Here is a 13,234-nt window from a genome sequence, read left to right on the forward strand (position 1 = left end):
TAACTCGCTCTGTAATTGCTCCATTCGTATTGATGCTCCCCTTTCAAATCGTCATAAAGACATCGCTACCTATGTGAAAAGGCGGAGACGCACGCATTGATTATCGCATTAGACTAACTTTGATCTTCGCTTTTGTCTTAATTTAATAGTCATTCTACGTAATACGCAAAGGCTTTTGAGGCCTTTCTGGAACAACGAGGTTCGGGACTTGAAGTCGTGGTGGAACCATTGAGACTACTCGTCGCAAAGGGATGGAGGACGAAACAGGTGAACGGCTAAGAAAGTTCTGGTACGGGAGTTATTTCCCCTCGCCTTCAGGGCAAAGCAGCGCTCGTCCGTTGCAGCCACTGCCCTACGCAGTGCCATACGGACCCTGCACAATAGGACGATAGCGAGCCGCTGAATAGCGACTGTCTTCGGGCTACATGCAGCGTCTAGATGCATCCGAAAGCGCATCGATTTCGGTATCCCCCTTTTTGCTGTCGCGTCCGACACGCCTTCACGCCATTTATTTCGCTGCCTGTTCAACTCAGTCTTATTAAATATATATTGATTCGTAATTATCTTTCGCTCATTTGGAGCTAGCCGGCAATCTAACATTGCGCTCTTTTCATTTCAACATTGAGGGTTGTGTTGCTTCGGCGTTTCGCTTTTCCATTGTCCTCCTTCTATCACTATCGGAGCATGGAGCTCTTTTTAACGTGCTCACTACATTAGCCATTCTGTCGATATATATGTCGCTCCCTTCGTGTCACCCGTTGGCCTCCATCGTTCATTCAAATGCCCAACAAGCAGTCGCTTCGGACAGGGTTTCCGATTCCATTGGACATCGGATCACGATAAGGGATGGTTCCTTGGGTCGATAGAGCATCCGTACTCCGGTCTTCTGCTCTCAGTTGCGTAAATCTGCATGCTCCCCTGTAGTTCACTTCGTCCTTTTGTCGTCGTTTGTCCGTCCTATCTTATTACTCTCTACGACATTTCGAGTAAGCGAAAGCAGGTGGATGTAGGCAGGCATAATATGACGTAAGTCAATCGGAAACAGTAGAGAAGCTTTGTTCGTTATTTGGGTCAATGCCAATGGAAGTGGTCGGCGTTTCTCCATCTCTTCACGCAATTCCTATAACCAATTCATTACTCATAATATAACAAATATTTAAATGTTCTCTATTAATTTTCTAAGCGGAGAATACGCGAGGACAAAAAATTATAGTTAACATATAAAGACAAGTGTCGCGGTGGCGCCAACTGTGCTCCACGCGATCTTCGGTGGCCAAACCTACTGCCGACCCCAGCAGCACGTGTTATGAACGTTACCGTTAGTTTTACGTGTAACACCCGGCGCCTCTTGCGTGAAACGGGAAATGGAGACTTTTGTGTCAGTGGCAGAATTAGAACCAGCAACTACAGCAAGTCCGAGTCGCACTCATGCTTGTAATAGTGTATACTTCACAACGTATATGTGGGCTATTACAAGTACCATTAATAGCTGCTTCGTTGTTACTGCTACGATTATTAGTTTTACATTGTTTTCTGGTAGCCCCACTGTTGATCAGCTCGTGCATTCCGACAATGAGTTAGCAGTTAATAATATCAGGTATAGACCTGTCTGCAGCACCAGTAGCCGCACGATGAAAGTGAAGTGGGACAGGCAAAAAAGGTTTCAACTGGCGAGCCCCCCGACGATTAACATACTGACTCCAGTGACGTCCGATGGCTAGCAGTGTTATTGCCTGTTCTGCTGCATCTGCTTGTACTGCTGATACTCGAGCTGCCGTGTGAGACAATAAAGCTGCTCGGGGCAGCGTTACCCCCCGTAAACCGGACGGCCTGCGGGGGTGAAAGGAAGCTTGTGAAACATTTAGTAGCCACACAGTAGAAACAGCACCCATTGCCAGTTTCGTAACCACGGCCAAAAGCGCCAGCAATGTGAGTGAATGAAGTAGGTGCAAAAATGGAACAAGCAACCGACCAAGGCCCGCGAGGCAGCTATATGGGCAAAACAGCCCCGCCACCACTGATGGCCAACCCAGTTCATCCAACAATACATTACATTCATCGTTATACATAAACCTACAATCAGTATAATAATACGAGTTAATATTACCATAGTCATAACGATCGAATCAGCCTGTATGCTGGCCGTAGGAGCTTTCCGCGGCCTTGACACTTTCACACAAAAAAATGAAAACAGAATCAAGAAGCGTTGCCGTAATCGATCAGACAAGCATCCTATACGATGTAGGTTTGTAGGTGTATACGCCTCACTTCATCCTAAATAGCACATAAAGACCAATGGCGGCTGCACGAGATACTTAGAACAAATGTTCGCATATGGGAACGGTGACTGATCATAAGATTATACGAAATAAACAAAAAAAGATAGAAACACGTAGGTGGTCGATAAGAAGAGCTACAATGCAAAGCAGTATCTAGCTCATTTAATCGCAAGGAAGCGAGTGGTTTATGTTGGCTCATGTATAGCTCAAATGCCTTATGTATATGGATCATACGGTCCATTTAAGTATAACAAGAAAGCAAACAATACGGCTCATTAGAGTTTAGATATTGCGCAATTATGCTCGCTTTAGTAATGTTTTTCTCGTCTATTCATTAATTGAACTCAAGTGCTTCGTTGAACACGTCTTCCTATAAAACGCAATTTCTGTGTTTCATACACAAACATCTCTGATCTGAACTAGTTGCAGGTTTATGGCTGGATACAACAACAACAACAACAACCCTGTGTCTTCTCGTAAACCTCTCAACATTAATCTCTTCGTCAATAAATCCTTAACCTACGTATTTATATCGATTCGTATTATGGAAAAACACCCTAACTATACCAGACGCGTTACTGGATTCGTGTAGCCACTGTCGTATTTTGAGGGGGCGCATCTACACATGGCACTTGACCTATATAAGCATAAGATGGAAGGTTGGCCATTGATGAACCCCCGCTTACCCCGCTATATGGCATACTTATATGTGACAATAGCGTTTTTGCTGTATAGTGCTACTTTGTCTTCTTTTCGCTCGAAAAGTTTTTAAATTGAAGTGCCCGGAATTGTTTAGGTCTATTGGATAGGAAGTAACTACGATGCTTTCCTACACAATCATTTTTATGAACTTGAGTTTGTAGATTATTTAAAATCATTTATGATGCTTAAGCTGATCGTTATTTACCAATATTCATTCATTCGTTTTAGTAGATGTGAATTTATAAGGAAAACCTTCAGCTGAATTTACACTATTTGGCTGGGTTGTAAGCTATTTTCGATTCTCTACGCAGCTGTTGACTAAGCCAAGATAGTCCAAGGATTTAAATATAGATATAAATGAATTATTGTTTAAATAGGACTCCAAGGTAATTTTTTCACACTTGTACGCTTCGTAATAGAAACTGGTTGATGAGAACAGAATCTAGCTATTTTAAATGTCCTGAAACGTATCTATTTTCATCTAATATGTGTTTTTATCCTGACCAGTCACAACTCAAACTCATACAAATTTGCGTCATACGTATTTTATCTGAGATGTTGACTCAGTCTCAATGCTAGCAAAGTTTTTTTTATAAGAAATGCTTTCACCATGCTTCCATGCATAAAGAGAACCATCGATGGATTTCACTATATTTGTTTTGACAACATGCTACCTACCTGATGAAGATGTACTTAGCTATGCTGCCAAATTAAAAAATCTTTAGAATTTGCAGGACTGGGGAGTTGCAGTTACTATGAAAGAGCAGCGTAGTTTCCCTTCGATCGTTGTGTGATCACCAATTGAAGTCGTTTTTTGGCACTTTCCTGGTCGAGTTCAGGTAGGGTACTATCCAGTGCGCATGTCTAGTTTAACTACAATTGCAGGTTTACATTTTCCACTTTACCAGTTCGCTTTATGATCGTTCATAGCAATCAGTACCGTATTGCTCATCTTTTCCGTACTTCTAATTTTTATCTGACGGGCCATACATTCACCCGCTACACGTTGGACATTACCAACTGTACAGCTCCTAAAATTCATCGTCGGCATTGCCTTTCTCACAGTCTCGCTTCCCTATATCTCAATTGTATATTGATCAATAAATTTCCTTGGTTCGCAACCATTACTAGGTAGCCTGTCTTACAATGAGTTCGCGGAGCGGGTGGGCGGACGGCCAAACACATTCAATAGGCGTAGACGAAAACTGCAACACGAGAGATCGGTTGGGGGTCGCGGTTGCGACGGTAACTATCTCGGGCATTGCTACAGTTCATACTACGACTGTTAAATGATTGATCGTGTAAGCAGTCTGGCAAATAGCTTTTCTTCCATCTTTTTTTAGCGAATACTTCAGACGAACACAACGCAGAGCTCCGGAACGAGATATGGGTCAGGGTAAGGGATCAAAACTAGGAATAAAGGATGTATGATGAAAAATTTCTAGGGCATGCTTTTGGGCAATGAAAAAGCTTCACTGGTTTGACCTTTAAGGCTGGAAAACGCCACGGCAGTTGTTTATGGCACGACCGCGTACAAACGTGTATGAACCCTACGCTTTGTTAGGAAACAATTAGGCACAGTGCCACAATGCAAAACAAGACGACTGGGCCAACAACTGACTTGAGAGGGGTGAGGCCCCCTGACGATGGTGAGGCACAATCAGCGTCATAGCCAAGACTAGTATGAATTCTGCTTATTCTTGTGCTAAACTATTTTCCTCTTTACCGTGTTTTATCCGTCTTGTTTCCCTATTTGGACCTCACTTACTCGGAGTTGCTATAGGCACCTCTGTAACTATGAAGAGGGTCGTGACAGCCGTTGGTTCTTTATTTTTGAAGAAACGAATCCGGCGGTTTGATTATCATTTTTTTCTATATGTGGCTATGGTTTCGACGCGTTGCCATGGAAAAGCGTAAGATTCGTTGCTGGCTGTTAAGCAGAACGAACTCGACAGGTAGTGTACACTTTAGACTTCGGTACTGAGAAATACACACACTATTTTTTTTATTGTTTGCCGCCTAGTTATTCGATCCGTGTATAACTGTGACACGATTTTTATTTTATAAGCGAAAGAAGTGATTTTTGAGGCTCTGGTCGATGCCAAGCCTTCTGACCACTTAAAACTACGTGTATGCGTGTGTGTAATGAAACATTTCTAGTTGAACAATCATGCGGTGTTCTTTTTGCATGAAGAACAAGGAGGCCCGCAATGGAAGTTACGCACGTAGTCTTAGATGTAAGATGTACTCTGAATTTAATCCAAACTATTATCACACACGAATGATACGGCCTCGGGAAAAAAAAGATTATATGAACAAGATCCGTTCAATTGTAAACAAGTGTAGCTTTCTAGCCTCAAGTGTTTTTTTTTTTTTTTTTTTTTGCTTTTACATAATCATGTTCTAAACCAAAGACGATATTGCTCTTCGATTGCCTTTTGGAAATAACTATTGTCAAGCCTAATAAAATTCTGTTTTCATATTTATATTTTTATTATGTGTAGAACCGGCAAATGTCTATAGAAAGCAGGTTCGAAATATTTATATATCATTTTATTTATATAATTATTTGCGTAAGCCAATTTCTTTCCATCAATACAACTCTTGAAACATGCTTTTCCTACCGGGTTTTGATCTGTTCAAAAGAAACACATTTATGAAGTAGGTAGAACTTTTTTGTGCGACTTTTTGGACGATCTGAAACTAGGAATTGCCTTTACGACGCGTATGATCATTCGTACGACCGCCAGTAGAGAAATAATGAAAGGAATCTTGAAGGCATGCTCATCGATGGACGCTAAAATCAATCTTTGCGTGTTTACTATTCTTAATTTAGAATCCTATCACTTGTTTATTGAAAGCGATTTTGAAATACGCCTGTTGCACACTGTGCTTCCTCGAGCCAATGTTCACCTATTTATAGAAAACGTATGCCTAGTCAACCTATATATAATCATAGCTCATTAATAATGTTTGTTTGCTACATATATAAGATATATATTTATGTACAAATACGGACATGTAAGTATGCGCGACATTCGGTTCGGGAGATTGCGGCTGGAGGAATCGGTAGAGGTACGCGGTCTAACATAGAATAATTTGCAGAATTCAGTATTCATTCAAACAATCAATATCTCGTACTCTCGAAAAATTCTTCATCATCTTTTAGCGGTAGAACTATGCAGATGATAGACTGTAGATATGCGTCTTTCTGTCAAAGGACTGCTGGACCTTCTCACAAGTTTCAAAAATTATTCCTGGATTACGCTTTTCAGAACTAGTTGTTTCAAATGTTTCGCGCCAAAAAGCTTGGCTGGCCTCCACCATATTGTCATCCCCCTAAATGCTTACTCCCATCACACAAAACTTCACACGTAGCTAGCATCTCCTCATCTGTATCGTACATATCGCTGCGTATTTATTATCCAGATCGATATGATCTAGCCGACTGGTAGCCGCTTCACTACAGTACAATTCCTGCCGAAACGGTGCAGCTACCTCATTCGTTTAATAGATTACCCCCTGTTAGCATGCCGAGTCAATGGAAGGGACGCACTTGAAGTAGCGGAGCAGAACGCGGGGTTTATTCAATTTTTCTTACTGCTATTTTTCGGCATTAAGCTATCCTCTTCGTCTCGCGCTGCCTTGTATCAATCTACGGAGGGGTACGAATCGTAACCCCACGCTCCCACACAGACAGCCAAAAACACACACTGACACAGACTTGCAGGCGCTGTTTTTCATACACACGCATAGAATCAAACGCCATGTCACCCTTCACCCTCAACCGAATCAGGATAGATATCAACCTTTAACGATCACCTGCGATACTCAAATTCGCCGGATTTGAGCAGGCGCGGAAGAGAGTGAGAGAAAAGAACAAGGAAGACTAGAGAAGAAGAATATAAGCGCTGAATGAGACAGCAAAGAGAAGGTTATGTTAGGGTCGCAAAAATGTGAATGTGAAAGAACTTGCACTGCGAGAGAGCCCTTGATCCTGATCTCTGTGTATGTGTGTAATTGCGCGGCGTATGTTTCGAACATTGGGTTTTTTGGGTGGGTGCTGGTGTTGGGGTTGACGGTGGTCGTGGAAGTGGGGGGGATCGACGATGGTGGTGGGGGTCGTCGCTGTGTCGTTTATACACGTATTTATGTCTGCGTCTCTCCCCCTTATATATGTGTGTGTTCGTTCGTTGGTTATTTCGTCTGTCTATCTGTAAGCAATAGACGAGAGAATCGACAAGACTGAAATTGGTAATTACGACAAATGGATCACTTGCAGAGGTGGATGCGGTGAGAAAGACGATTGACGAGAAAACGAAGGAATGGGGTAGCAGACGACCAGCCAGATGTGCCGGCAGCTGTCTCTGAGAAAATAAATCACAAACGAGTTGTGCACACGCCTATCAGGCCAGGTAAAGGCAAAAACAAATGCGGCGAAAAGAACGACGATGAAAAAGCACAGTGTCGAGGTTGGGCCAGGCACAACATCCAGTGGCCTAGTTCGCGCGGCACGACCTACCTAAAAAGGGCAATGCTGGCCATAATATACGTGGCCTGACGCTTCCCTTCGTCTGCGCCAGTACTTCTACGACCATTACTGCTTGGTTTGACCTAACCTCTTGCCTCCGTATATTTGTAGAGAAAGCTTCACCGCTGGACCGTACAAAATAACGTTAAAGCTATTATTCTTGGTGACCTTTAATAAATCTGCTGAAGGTAAATGCGTCTCGTTGAATCTCAAATAAAAATCGTCACGGCTTTCTTGGTTATGGAAACCTCAGTTAGTAGGCTTCTTGAGCCTAACAACAACAGCGGCCATAGCGCTCGCTCTAGCAGTAACAGCGGCAGCAAAGGAGGCCTGCATGAAACACTCGCTCTCGTTCGACCTGACAGTGCGTTCGATCAAACTCCTGGGACTGCGCCCTGACCCAACCCCGGCTTATGCCTAGTAATTTTTTGCAATGGGCCAGTACTATGACTGGAAGCGCGTAAGAACAAGTTGGATAAAACCCCGCTATCCTCAGGGCTTCCAATTCATCTACATTCAACTACCCCCTTTTCTTTTGTCCTGAAAAACCCCCTGCCTCCCATTGGTTGTCAAACACGCTCCTCGTGGTCGACGAAACGACTTGAGTCGTTCTGTGTTTTAGGAATAGAAGACCACGAGCAGCCCAAGAAGACCAATGTAGTATTAACACAATGCTACATTTTTGAATTGTAGCTACCTTTTTTATCAAGCGCCCTAGCTGGGGTTGCCGCTAATACTACAAGTCCTGCCTCACCCAGCTCTTTTCTGTTTCTCTTGCTGTATCGAACTGAATTTTAACTTATATTGCTTCAACTAGAGTTGTCGTATTTGTGTCCTTTTGTAAGTCGATGGAGGGATTCGGGATATAAGGTAATAGACGACGGGCGGTTGGTGGTTGTTGAGTGCTATCACGTTCGTGTATATTTGGACACATGCGTACTCGCATACACAGCGTGACCAAGACATACAAGAGGACATGACACAGTCGAATACAACACGGCCAAAGCACCCGTCCAACCAGGTGATCCTTAATAGGTAATAGTTGCAAACGAAGCGGCTGCATCGGCGCCACGGAAGCGTCAACGAACACGTCGTTTGCTTTCTTATGCCGACAACGACGCTGGTGATTTGGGCGATCGCCGGTGCTAGTCGCCGGCCAGCGTTTTCTCACCTTGTCCAGCGCTGTCAAGTGTTAGAAGAAAGCGGAAACTAAAAAAACGAGCATGCCTTTCTTGCTTCCGCGCTTCATGCCTAGCGATCCTTTCCTTATTTTGGTTCCGTTGTGTAACCGAGTGACTACGGTTTTCTCAAAAACAGATTTCTACTAGGCTTCTACCACGGCCATTTTGCATAAGCCAGCCAGATATGCTACTGCCTTTGTTGCTACGGCTCTATAGGCAGAAGTAGGCGAATAGCAGTTAATATTAATCTTATTATTACAGCGCTACATGGGTAGCTTCGTTGGCTATCAGTGATGCTGGGTTTGGTCGCGGCGTCAGTGGTTATGGGTATGCCTTATTAAATTGACAAGTACCGGTATTCCCTTGGCTTAGTGGTGGTAGAGTAGCATCCAGAAGCGGTCGAGTCACTGCAAGTGGAAACACACTGAATGTTTATAGCTGTCAGTCGGAGTGACCTGAGCCAAGGATCAGGGTTCAATGGACCCTAGCCTCCATGCCTCCTTTTCTCATCCCCCGATTACTCGGTGAGGCGGTCGCAGGGGCATCCATTGCCGGAGGGCCGTCCGTGACTTCGTCATCTATGCTTAATTTCTTTCTTACTTAGTTTGTGTCAGTCGACGCCTACAAGATCCTCTTTCTTTCTTCATAGACGAGGCTGGCCTGCCAACAGTTCTAATATACCGACATAAACGTAGACGTATATCTATTCGCTCTTTTTTTCTTCTTCTGTCCGGCTATTTCCACTTTCCGGCAGTTTCGTCCAAGCAGCGTCTGCTATGGTCATGTGCCTGTATTATATTGCCCTCACGGAGCTCTAATGATTACACCCAAACACTCCGGTTCATCCTATTATTGCCTCGCTCAGACGCAGCTCCATTCTGCTTTCTGTTGGGGTATCACTCGTTGCCATTCCCGCTTTGACCAGAGCTGTTTCTGATGAACGATATTATTGAATATCATACATTTCAGCTAATTGTTCAACGTATTACCCACATTTGCACGGCGTCTATACGCCCGTTTAAAGATATTTAGATTGTTACATATCGAATAGCTTCGATGACGGTGTCCGTAGTGCGGCCTATTCTAAGAAAAACCGTCGAAACAATTTGAAGGATACTAAGTAAACGAACGAGAGGAGGGTGAACGGCCATGACGGTTTCTTTTGTAGGCCAGCTTGTTCTAATTCCTCATTACGGAGGTATCTCTATGGCTATTAATGTACTCTGACCATGAGTCGAGGGCTGCCGGGGAAGATATTGGGGCCATGACCTGATTCTCGCAAATCTGTCTCGGTGGCTTGCCCCAAGTTACACTGCTATTTCAGCCACTGTAGCTCAACGCGCTCAGTTTATTTTTCCATCTTGCTTTACGCCGTCTCCGCTTTTATAGCCTGTTATGCCCTCCTAAGGTCCCATGTCGCCCCTAGTGTTTTTTCTCCTTCCGTGGGTTTCCATTCTTTTTTCTCAGTCAAAAGGTGGCTACTTCTCGACTATAAAAAAGAGACTGGAGTCGCCTATTAGTAACAAGTCTTAACACTTGTCTTCTCGAAACGTTTGACAAGATCAAAACGGACGAAAAAAAGAAAAACACAAAACATCCTTCCTTTTCTATCCAGATATTTTATTTCTGCTCTTCTACAAAGAACCGAGCTATTGACTTACAGCAGAGTTTGTAAATTAAGTAGTCAACTTGCGCTGCTGTCTCCCTTCCACCTTCCGTACACACACGTTCTCATTGAGCGCCGACAGTTTTAAAGTAGTTTATCTTGCACGGAACGTTTAACCGATAAATGTGGGTGAATTTTGTATTCTGTGATTTGGGTTTCTACTCCATCCTCTACTCTTTGTGTGCGCAACCGTAGCGATCTGCCTCGATTCGACGGCATGTCTCACACGATGGAAACAAACGGTTATTCGCTGCCCCACTAGTGAAAATGAATAAAAAATTTTTTTTAAAAAATGCAAAGAAGACAAAGTCGCAAAAAGAAACGGAGTCAACGACAAAACTCTGTGAATAATTGGAGGTATACCCTACTCCCTACCGCGTACCCTACTGCAAAAACGTAAGGCACGAAGAAAAACGCAATGAATGAAACGACCGAACAGCTGAACGAGAGTGAAGGTGCCGGGAAGGGTATCTGTGTGTTGACAAAACGCGACATAGATTTTCAACAGCGTAATGAAATCACCACGGACGAAAAACGTGTTAGGCAAAGAAGCGGAACGTTGCTGCTTTCTTCCACCAACAATGGCTGCTGTACTCACAGTGGCGTTGTAACGTTTCCTCGACGGCGGGCGGTGGATCAGCACGGGAAACCATAGCGGTCTCACAAGGTCCAGAGGCACAGGCGGGACATGTCTGTCGTGTGCTATACTGAGTAGCAAGCGGATACAGCCAGCATGAAGGATGCAGTTGCAGCTAGAGCAACGAAGGGGTGTGGAGTGCCATGTGGATTGTTCAAGGGTACGGTTCTCTTGGCATCCATTTTATGAGGGACAGCTTCTGCTATCGTGCAAGTCGAAAAATCTTTGGACGGTTGTACCCTTGCTTGTCGTTGTGAGATTAGTGTACAGTACAGACGGCTTATTTCGCTCGCCCATACATGCACACACTGCGTGCACGTACCCTTTATTCTGTGTAGTTTAACCGAGACTGGCCAAGACGGTTCGCGATAACTTGACGTTTTCCTCGTGAAAAACTCACTTCTCTATTGCTACCCAATGGCTGCTGCAAGCCAATCCAGTCCAGTAGTAGATTGTGTCGATGTGGTCATCTCTCAGTCAGGCCGTGTTATAGCTCCTCCTTCTCTTCAGAGGCCGCAGCTATTCCGTCATGATTCCTATCGCAATTTACTCCGGCAGACGTTGTTCTGCACCCCAGCGATGCTGCCTGGAATGCTACTCCAGGCACTCAGTCCTACAGGACAGGACTGGTCCGGTTTTCTGCTTTTCGTTGTGATGTTTTGTGATATTGATTTTCTATTACACAGTTGACGGTAGCATTGGAAGGACGAGCGAGGGAAGAGCCAGGTCGTGTAAGCTGCAAACCCAGTACGGCAAAACAGCCCCCATATTGATAAAACAGCGGTAAAGGCAACCTTAGAGAACCGGGTGGAAGCGAAGTGTGAAAGGCATCTTGCGTCGCATTGAAAAGAATCGCGAATTGAACAATAAGCCTGACACTCTCTAAAGCGACAGGCCATCTTCAGATGTCTCGCATGGCACTAGACTACTCTAAACAGCGCCATGGATCTAGAGACGGATGTAGCAAAATGAAACAAAAGCAATTCACTATGGTATTAGTACAAATGTGTTTTCGATCGAACGAGCCCCAGTTAGCGTATTTTATTGCATTGAGAATCTTTCATGATTATCTTGTACATTGACCACTGATGCATTTATCTGTGACAAGTGTTTGTCCCAGTTTCCAGATGGCTTGCAGATGTTCTATGCACGAACTAATCTATAACTGTCACCAACGCAGGACTGACAAACTGTCAACGCACTTTGAGCATTCCCTGTATTAGTTTGGCTTTGCTAATCTGTTGGCCTGCATTTGAGACTTCAGCCAGTACGGGCGATAGTCATTGGCCTGATTTTACTAGTTTGTCCGTCTTCGCCGCCCGAACTAGCTTCTTCACTAATGGCGTTCAACCCATTGATTTTTTTTAAAATTCTACAAAACCTGCGGTACCACAACATGGTTTCCCTTGGTTAGCCTCTTACCTTTCAGCTAAATCGTGTTTCATAGCTTGTTAAACAATGCCAACATTAACAAAGTGACAACGACCAAAACCAGCATTGACAGCAACAAGCTGCGACGACTAATGATCTTCGCTCTTAACAATAAATGTGAGCTAGCTATCGCCGTAATATCAAGCCTTTCGTATGGCCTGTCCGCTCACGTAGCATCACCCACGCAGGCCGCTATGGGATAGCTACAGCCGGAAGGCCTCATCAGCCATGACAGTAGACGAAATCTTGCTTTGTGGGTAGATGGCCCCCTTTTACCATCTTTGCCGCCGCTAATACGCGTTGCCGCCATTTCAGCTGTACGGGTGGTTGAATGGGCTGTCGCAGGTAGATCTGGCTGACCGTAGGCCGACTCGACGCAAGCTAGTCGGTAGAGAAAGAACTATCTATGTGGAATGAAACGGTCAGCAACATCATTTTTGTCCTATTAGTTGAGTTACTTCGCGAAAAAACAAATTAAACTTGAAGCAGTAGCAGTGAGACCGGGAGTAACCTCCTCGTTGTCATCATTGTGTGTCCTGTCGGACCGCACCGTGTGAGCCTGCCGGAAATAATCCAACAGGTCGAATCTTAATCAAGCCGGTTCAATCCCGGCCGGCTTCAGCCGAATGCCACCAAGTCTCAGCGAGCTGAGCTCCGGTGATCACCATTATCTTACGAAAGCTTCCATCGTCATACATTTGCTGTTGCTATTGTTGCCTTTATTGTAGATACATAGATCGGGGAAGTCACTTAGGGGCAGGACATTGTCTTACACTGTACCAACCAAGCCCCAAGTATCTGATTTGA

Source organism: Varroa jacobsoni, unplaced genomic scaffold (assembly GCF_002532875.2).
Source record: "Varroa jacobsoni isolate VJ856 unplaced genomic scaffold, vjacob_1.0 scaffold_1374, whole genome shotgun sequence".
Lineage (NCBI taxonomy): Eukaryota > Metazoa > Arthropoda > Arachnida > Mesostigmata > Varroidae > Varroa > Varroa jacobsoni.